This window comes from Lepeophtheirus salmonis, chromosome 1 (genome assembly GCF_016086655.4).
Source record: "Lepeophtheirus salmonis chromosome 1, UVic_Lsal_1.4, whole genome shotgun sequence".
In the NCBI taxonomy this organism is placed as follows: domain Eukaryota; kingdom Metazoa; phylum Arthropoda; class Copepoda; order Siphonostomatoida; family Caligidae; genus Lepeophtheirus; species Lepeophtheirus salmonis.
Genome location: NC_052131.2, coordinates 22,602,188 through 22,612,034, shown reverse-complemented (window position 1 = coordinate 22,612,034; position 9,847 = coordinate 22,602,188). Strand labels below are relative to the sequence as shown.

At 31.6% G+C, this 9,847-nt stretch overlaps 1 long non-coding RNA gene across 1 annotated transcript; it reads left to right on the top strand.

Moving 5' to 3' along the window:
* The first annotated feature begins 7,629 nt into the window (after positions 1–7,629).
* LOC139905694 (uncharacterized) lies at positions 7,630–9,518 on the top strand. The gene is made up of 2 exons (XR_011780710.1): positions 7,630–8,054; positions 8,105–9,518. It is a non-coding gene; the product is annotated as an uncharacterized lncRNA (long non-coding RNA).
* Positions 9,519–9,847: the final 329 nt, after the last annotated feature.

Below are 9,847 nucleotides of genomic sequence, written 5' to 3'. Positions count from 1 at the left end.
TATATAACAATGGATATGCTTTAGAATTAATCAATATATGTATAAAAATATTATTTAATGTCCCATTATTGGGTTAATTGGGTTGCACGAAGACCTTTCCTGCTGGAGACAATCGAAAACTTGGGGGTTTAAGGCCTTAAAATTAGCCATTTTAAGGCCTCTTGTATAATTCCAAGTATGATATGTTTCGATAAGTGTATTTCTTATATTTTGTAGTAATTAAAATATCAGTAAAAAATTAAGTGAAAATTGTTTTTAACAATTTAAGGGATCAATAATTAACAGTTTCCCTTTTTATCCAAGATAATGTTCTCCCATTTTGTTCAACATATTCTATCAATTCAATTAAGATTAAATGTTGTTTGGTTATGTTAAATAACACAAGGAAACTGCAAACTATGAAGTGAATCTTAGCGCCCTTAAATTATTAAAATCAAGGTGCACAATATTTTTTACTGACAAACCAAATACTAAAAACATAAAAAGTAAAAACAGGGCATGTATATCCCAGATAATATTTGAATAGCCCAATAAAAAACAGAAAAGGATAGAGAGATTGAGTTATTCATGTATAATAGTTAAACGTTGATTGTTTGAATTACAGGTAATTAGCTATTTTTAACCTGTGAATAACTCCCAACAATTATTGAATAATAATTCAATAGTTAAGAATAATTGGTCCATTACAACCAACTAATTTTGGGCCTTTTCCCACAATTTATTTTAAGAAGAAAGATTGTGTGATATAATTAAGGGCATGGTGTGTCCCTTGTCAGAGGAATTCATTGTAGAACTTAATTTATGTCTACTTATACCCAGTGGTTGCAACTCCATCTAACTAATATAGAACGAAAAATGTTATTTAATAATGTTCATTTAGCTGACGGAATACCCGTTGGATGAAACCGGAAAGGAAATTAATTTAAGCAAAACTTATGGAAAGGAACACTTTAATTTGAAATACAGTTATGCACATTGTACATAACTGGAAAGCTACGAGTCAATTTAGGACCTTTTTGTCTACGCAAACGAAGTTGAACTGAGATTATGTTTTCGCCTCGGTTTGTCTGTTTGTAAGCAGGATAAATAGGAATGTAGCAGAACGATTTTGGTAAAACTTTGTAGGAATATTATCCATGTTAACAGTGAGAGGAAATTAAATTTTGATAGGTAAATTAAGACTCATAATTCAAATGAATGTTAATTTTTAGGCAAAATTATTTTAGGTGGAGATTTGCCTTCTACCGAGTGTTCACTCTAATTTCTACTGTATGTTTTTGGAAGAAAGGTTCAGAGATACAATGAATATTGCTTATCGGTAGCAACCGCTTCCAATTCTTTAAATATATATTCAATAAAGTATTATTACCTCGTTGGGATAAACGATTTTTTCCGTAAAATTTAACAGAATAAATGAAATCCATTTAGAGTTTAAAATGAAAGCCTTAGGAGTTACACAAGCAAAGATAAGAAATTGATAAAATCCTATCCACAACTCATACACATATTTAATTGGGAAGGGTTCAGGGGGTTACATGAGTGGGACTCATGTAAGTAAAAATTTATCCTCTTGTATATGAATGTAAAATGTACATAGGTACAAATAGGATATATAGGATATACGTATAAATATATCAGTGTATAAGTTCCATGAAATGGAAAAAAATTAAAAAGTTTTTATGTGGAATAATGATATCTTCTAATTTAATAGCCCTAATTATTATTCTTTTTCATCTATGTTTGTAGTCCTATATACGTCTTTTTCTTTCAAGGAGAGAGGGGAAGGGAAATGGGAGAAGAAATTAAGGAAATTTCAGAAAATCAAATTAAGAACCCCAAAAAAACCCATACAACTTTATGCTTTCTATCTTCCAGCGTAGTAAATACTCTGATGTAACCGGGGTTGTGTTGACTAAAAGATGACCTGAAACTGTTTATATAATTTAAGAATAAGAAAGAAAAAACTAATGACTTGACAAAATTAATCAGTCAACTTCTTTTTCATTTCCCTATTTAGGCATACAGATAGTGTTGTATTAGTCATAAGATAGAAAAATATATCCGTTTTTTTATTACTATTATAATTATATTATTACTATAAATTATAATATGCAAAGTTCTTAGAAATAAATGGTATAGTGGTTCCTTTCAAAATTATGCACATATATATGTTGGATTATAAATCCTAAGCATTTTTTAGCCTGCGAGTTTTGTTGTTGTTTTGAACAAGTTATTTTTTATTTTCTAAAGTTCTCATAATTATTCTTACATTCTTAAGGACAGGTCATCTAATTACAAATGCTAGCCAGAAGTGTGGATTCTTTTGAATGACGGAGAGTAACACTGATAAGTTGTTGGGGAGTTATAAGTTGAAGCCCCTGTTGGAATAAGAGTATAATGGAATTCGATAACGGAATAATTCTTGCTATATCCTTTTACCGAGTGCTCCATTAAAATCTAAACACTTTGAACTTTAAACTTCAACAACATATTATCTATCAATTTACAATTAAATTTAAACAAAATTAATGCTATAAATAGATGTGTATCTCAGCTCTTTTAATCATTAATGAGGCCTCCCTTAGTGGCAATCATAGCTTCTTGGTTGCGCCGGAAGGTCTGACAGTCGCTGCGGATGTAGTAATCTACCATGGCGACCCAGTTCTGTCTGACAGTGGCTTTGGAGGCCTCTGAGATTGTATGACGAACACTGCAGGCATTTCCCTCGACATGCATCAAAAAGGTGTGGTAGAGGAGGTCGGCATCAGGGCTATTGGGATCAAAAATAGATAAAAAAAGAGTTCATAAGAACTTAAAAACTCATTTAAAATATCCTTGTAACGGAGGAGATGGGTTTCTTCCATAATTGGTATCAAAAGTGGCCTCTCCGCCCTCACAAGGCTCTTTCCACCGACTTTTTTGGTAGTTCTCTAGATATTCTGGTGTGAAATCCAGATATCTGTTGCCTGGGCCCTCACGCACTTGAGGGGATTGGCCTGAGCTATTTTCTTTACTCCTCCGCAGCATAGATTTTGGCATTTTTTGACAGAACCCTTATTCCTCTCCTACGTTTTGGACTTGATAGTCCCGGAGATACCCTACTCCTTGGAGTGCGCAAATGGAAATTCGTAGATCACGCTCAAGTGTCATTTTCTCGACTTGTACGTAAGTTAGAGAGGTCAGGTTTGTTTTGTTTTTTAACTAATTGCTTATGCTTTAATATATCAAAATATGAGTTAATTTCAATCACTCAACTTTCATTAAGTATTGGATTAGTAAGTTTTCAGATTTCCTTGGACCACCCGGTATGATAGGATTATTTCCCTCATCTCACAGTTGCTGAATGAATTAATTTAATTAGACTTTTTACAGCTAGGCTGCTCTTCTCTCGATCAATCATCAAATTGTCAAGGATAACACGTTCACTTTTTTAACATACCAAAAATACTTGCGATTTACAACCCGATAAATACATACATGGGTACACTCATGATAGATATGCTAACTCCCCTTAAGAGTTGTATTTCTATTAATGACTTAAAAACTTTTGAAAAATAGATATAATAATTATTTAAATTACTATTGAAGAGACATTAGGAAAACAGTATATGTAGAACAATAATTTGCAATTAATTTATTATTCATGAGATTTGTGTATGTACCTACCTATTATTTTAATGTGTTCTTACATATGTCCATACACAACAGAAAGATGTATAAAGGAAAAAAATAATAATAATAACAAATTTAATATTATGCCTATCTTTATAAACTAATAGTCTAAATATGAAACGCAATAGTCTAGAAGTTTTTACAGTGTATATAGATAGTGATGAAAATCGTCTGTATTTTGTGCCTGTTAAAAAAAGAAAACACATCTCAACCTGGTAATCCTGACAATATGGATAATGTTTTGGAGGAGATCAGCTTAGCTGTCATGACATTTTATTAGATCAGCTACAATCAGCTGTGAGGAGGGAGAGGGAGAAGGAAATAAACAGGGACACTCGCAAGAGTTACTCCGATGTCGATACTCAATTCTACTCCGAGTCCAACAAGCACTGAAAATTATAACTCCACTACAAATCATTCGGGGTACTATCCGTCTTTTTTATCACATACGTTCAAGGAAGTTTTGAATATTATATTTAATGTAATATGAAAATAATTTCGCTACTCAGGATTTAAATTATAATGACAACAGCTAAGGAAAAAAAATGCATTATTCCAAAAAAAAACAAAAAAAAAAACAGGTCAGCTAAGAATTAGACACGATTTACATCACTAGAGGTATCAACGGTCATACTAAAACATCAATGAGTTGTGAAAAAACACGTGACTATCCAACTATTAGTTTAAATGCAGAAACATTTTATATCTTTTTTTACCCTTATGGCAAACCCAATAACCATATTCAGAGTTTCCTGGATGTCATCATTTAAAGTATCTAATAAAATATATTTAATATGTACATTGTACATTTAAAAAAATTGGACTACCTCCAGTGTATAATCCCTTATAGTGATTTAACAACACTTTATGTGTGTTAAGTTACATATTAGATGTAAAATGTATCATTTGTATTCATACTTTAAGATACCTGTACCATCATAACAAAAAAGAAAGATAATTTTTAGTTAATATACTAATATAAATATGTGTTATAGTTAACTAATACATCAGCCGTTCTGAAAATATATAGACTCCGAATGATATACAAAGGTATTTTTGAATTATTATTCAAAGAAAATGTATTTAATTTTTATAATAATTAAATAATTTTTGATAGGCATTACTTAATTAATCTAATAAATCATCATTAATTGGAAGATTTCTTTAAAAACTGTTAGGGGTCTGACCGTTTGAACGTTGACAATTATCACCTTTAAGAGTATACCAACCGAGTTCTCAAAGTACCATAAAACCTTACCATCGCTCTCCATTTTTCATGAGCATACGCACACGTAACTACTCAACACTTATATCAATTCATATGAGGTATTCTAGCCTCAGGAATGAACGAATAACACTGATGTTTACATTAAAAGGCTATAATTCTACCACGTGTTCCTACTTTTCCTGTATCAATCAATATATCCTTAATTTAATCCAATCGATACTAATGTAGCTCTCATTAGATGTACTTTCTTGTGCTGCTCTCATTTGGATTTAGTAAACGTTGGGGATTGTTAAACATTTTTTAAATCACCATCATAGCTGTTTACGAAATCCGAACGCACGCATCTGTCTAAGTGTCTACATACGGAGAAGAAAGTGCCGTAGTAAGCCAGATATATTCTACTATATCTGTGAATGCTTTAATTTATCGCCTCAAAGATGGAGAGAACCAACAAACCACATAGATGATTTTTACTTCTGCCTTGAAAATGTTAAAGGATTCAATAAAAAGAACTAGTGATACATGACATACCCTAACATCTCCTGTGAAATATGCCCAGTTCCTCATTTGGACTAAATACAGATACCTATTTTCCCCAAGTTAGCAGATATTGATGAGTAAGTACATAATTCAGTCGAAGATGACTATGAAGAAGATTCAGACGCAAATTACACACCATTGGTTCATTGTTTGGTCAACCTTCACTGTATAGTTAACCTGAATTGAATGACTTGATTCGAAATTTGAATTTACCTACACGATCTGCTGAGTTATTGGCTTCCAGACTGACTGCAAGAGCGAAACATGCTAGCTCAAGACACAAGTGTCAAAATTTATTGTAATAGAGATGCAGAACTGAGGAAGTTCTTTGATTCCGACAATCTCTTTAAATACTGCAGTGACATTGATGGGTTTCTTGTGGCTGTGGGATTACCTGCGTATCATTCAAGTGAGTAAAAACTCCTTATTGATAGCTCAAAAACAAGGGTTTTACATCCCAATGGTAACATATATGGATGTATCCCTATTGGACACTCAGTCTTCATGAAGGAGGAGTATGGAAACATCAAAATAGTACTTGAACGATTGAAATACCCCGATCACCAGTGGTTAATCTTTGTATATTTAAAAGTGGTGGATTTCCTTTTGGGTCAACAAGGATGTTACACAAATTACCCTTCTTTCCTTTGCTACTGGGACAGTAGAACTGACAAGGATCACTGTGTTAGAATGGAATAAAATAAAACCTTTTAATCAACATATAGTTTGTAAAACCTCATGTGATAACCAACAACTAGTGACACATTGAAATCTGCAGCAAATTTGCTAATAAAACCATTTAAACTAAAAATAATGTATTATTTTTCTCTCGTAAATTAAGGATTTTTTCGGATGTGTTGTAGTATTTTTTCATGAAACCGTTGATCAAAAACTTTACGTGATTTGCAAAAATAATGACAGATTTGGAATGAGCAAGAAAAATGCAGTAATATTGTTTTAAATATTAATGGATACATATATTCATACAGATAACCTTTTTATTAATTATTAGTTTGTAACTATTAGGTTGCGTATATTCAAATCTTAATTCTTCCGCGATATTTTATAATTAACTTTAGTGTTCCAAGTTGGTTTCAAAATATAAAGGTTTAAAATCTAACCGCAAAATTTTCTAATCGGTTTAAGTATCTAATAGTAAACCTAAGAAAAATATAACTAAAATGCAGATATTATTCCTTAAGAAATTATTTGTTAACATATTAATAAAATAAAAAAAAGAAATTCTACACTACTGTTTATTTATTAAATTAATATTAGATTTCTTTTAAGTTCAAAACGTAAGAATATCGTAATATCGTATTGTATTCCGATCGCAAACGAAATTTGCTAACAAACATTTCAAAAGAAAATTGAAAAATTAATATTACATTTTTTTCATCTATATAAGTATGCTTATGTCCACTATAGTTTATAAACCAGCTAAAGAATCGGTTGGTTACTTAATCAAGATTAAATTAAAGAAATAACACTTGTCATTTTTACATTTAAATATCTCCAAAAATCCCTTTTTTTAATAGAATATAGATCATATATATCATTAATAATTAATTAGCACTCAAGAAACCCGAATTCAAGAAAGTTTGTTTCTTAAGCCAGCTATGACTGCCTACCAGTAAAAAGAAAATTTCAGGGATCTAACTTATCGTGCAAAAGTTTTCCCAAAGACCCCAAGTAGTTCATCACGTAGTGTCAATGAATTGGGTTTGAAAAAGTGCTTAGAAAATGTTCAAGCAGGTTCAATTATCAAAGCATGGGGATCGAGTGTTACACATGAACTGTTTCATATGGTACATACAATTCCACACATTTGCTTTATGTTATCGGTTGTACAAAATGCTGAAAGTATAGGTTTTAGAACAATTCCGGCCTATAAGATCCGATGCTAATATGATAGAGATGCTTTTGGTTCGAGAAAAAATGTGTATCAATCAATTTCAATCAAAAACACCCACTGGAATGAATAGACATTGAATTGGACGTTCATTAAATTTACTAAAAAACAGTTTTGTTTTTTTTAAATAACTTTTTTGTAATATAATTATGAATTTATATGAGGTTACGTTCCTGTACACGGAAATTTTTTCGATATTTTATTATAATTGATTAATTACTCGTATATATTATTTTAAACATTCCTAGTTTTAAATTGTAATATTTTTATTTTTTGTGAAAGCTTGGGAATTTAAGAATTTTGTTATATTTTCATTTCTGAAGAGGTGAAATTCTTGAAATAGCTTCAACTTTCGATTTAAGAGGTTTAACCCCCTCCGGTGAAATAGAATGCCCAAGGTACTCAACAGAGTCCCTGGAAAACCTCGCATTTTTCAAAAGAAAGTACCATGCCGTAAGTTTTAAGCTGCAACAAAACTGCGTTTATGGACTGTCAATGCTCATCACTTTTCCGAGAAGCAATCAATATATCATCAAGATACACGAAGACATTTTTAATTCCCCTCAAAATAGAATCGATGAGTCGTTGGATTTTGTTGGCAGCGTTTTGAAGGCCAAACGGCATTCTCAAGTACTCATACAAACCAAATGGTGTAATAATAGCTGTTTTACTGTTGGAGTCTTCACTCATGTGTATTTGATTGTAAGCTCAGTGCAAGTCCATTTTTCTAAATAAAAATTCATCCCTCTTAGATTGGCCAAAAAATCCCTTAAATTTGGAAGAGAATATCGATCTAGATCCGTCATGTTATTTAATTGACGATAATCACCACACATTCGCCAGCCTCCTTTAGCTGTAGGTACTACATGAATCGCTGATGAAAAGTTTGAAGAAGATGGACGAATTATTCCCTTCTCCAGAAGTCCATCAATTTCGTTTTAACAAAATTGAGTTTCACATCATCCAGCTTGCGGAATTTTGCAAAGCAGATAGGGCCCTTAGTTCCGATGTGATGTTGAACTCTATGAGCTCGGTAAGATTCAACGATTTTTTTATCATAGAAAACTTCTGGGTATTGAGATTGAATCTATTGGGCTTCTGATCATTCTGAAATGACGCATGGATCATTAAAATACATTTTCTTGTTGAATATTGATATTTGTGGCGGGCGCAACTTCAACTTTCTTGTTCCTCTTTTTTCTTTAGGACATAGAAAAACCTTTACTCATAAGTCATAATCTTATAATTAATGGCCGATGGGTAATTTCGAACATTCTTTTAAGATATCACAATTATGATTTTTTTAACAGTACAACTTATCTGAAAATTTACTACTCATAGAAGCATTCCTTCACCAAAATATAACTCTAACTTGGTATTATTCAATCAAAATAATATTATCAAGAAAATGTCTACATGGTGTAGCTGGTGGCGCTTGAAAAGCATATCTAACCATTGTTAGACCTGAGATACAAGTATAACTCATATTTGAAAGAACATTCAAGGATTACTTGTAATAATGAGATCAAATTGACCGAAGTCTGGATCTAGAGAAGCACAATTAATATTATTTAATGCCGCAAATAAAATAAGTGAAGGACATATTAATGGAGAACAGTAGAAACGGAAAAGAATAATCAAAATAGTTTAAATTATTTAGTATCAAAGGGTGTTAACGTAAATACAAAGTCAAGCGGAGTCAATATATATCGAAGAAGAAGTCAAAGCCGTAGGATATCGTGAAACAAGAGGGAAGAAAGATTGTGTAGACAGTGGGGTTTCCAATTTACTCATAAGAATGGGAAATTTTGCCCTGCAAAAAGCGTCGAATGCACAAGATGTGGTAAGAGAGACATACGACTATGCAAGAGTGTGCAGCTGTCTAAAAGAAAACTCTATTTCGATCATCAACTCTATTCAAAAATTTCTTCAAAATATATTAGCTAATTGTGACAGTGGTGCAATGGTATCTATCACAGGATAAAGATTCCAACCCAATTAAAAGATTATATTTTACAATATAACTATAGCTTATTTTTTTATTTACTTACACTTGAATGAAGAGCGGTTGTTGTATATTATTAAAATATAACTTCTGTATAAATAACTTTATGTAGTATATTCTGTAAAATTATGTAACACAAAATATATTGTCAAGTAATTACAGAGCATCAAACCCATCATTACAGGAAGTGTCATCATTACTACTTAGTAACCATAAAGGATGAAAAGATAACTTTCGCACAAAATCAAGGAATAGAAATTGACCATTGTAATATTTTTATATACAAGGTTTTCACTTATTGAGAGTTCCTTTAGTTTTGTGTAGTCAGAGCTCTTTTGAAGCACTTTTTTTAACTTGGTCTTGAACGGCTCTTCCGTCAAATATTGAGTGAGATTTTCTACAATGGTCAGGCTGCTAAGGAAAAGCAATATTTCCTCAAGTATAGTTATTACCAAAGGTATTTGACGAAAATTTTTATGTATAAAAACGA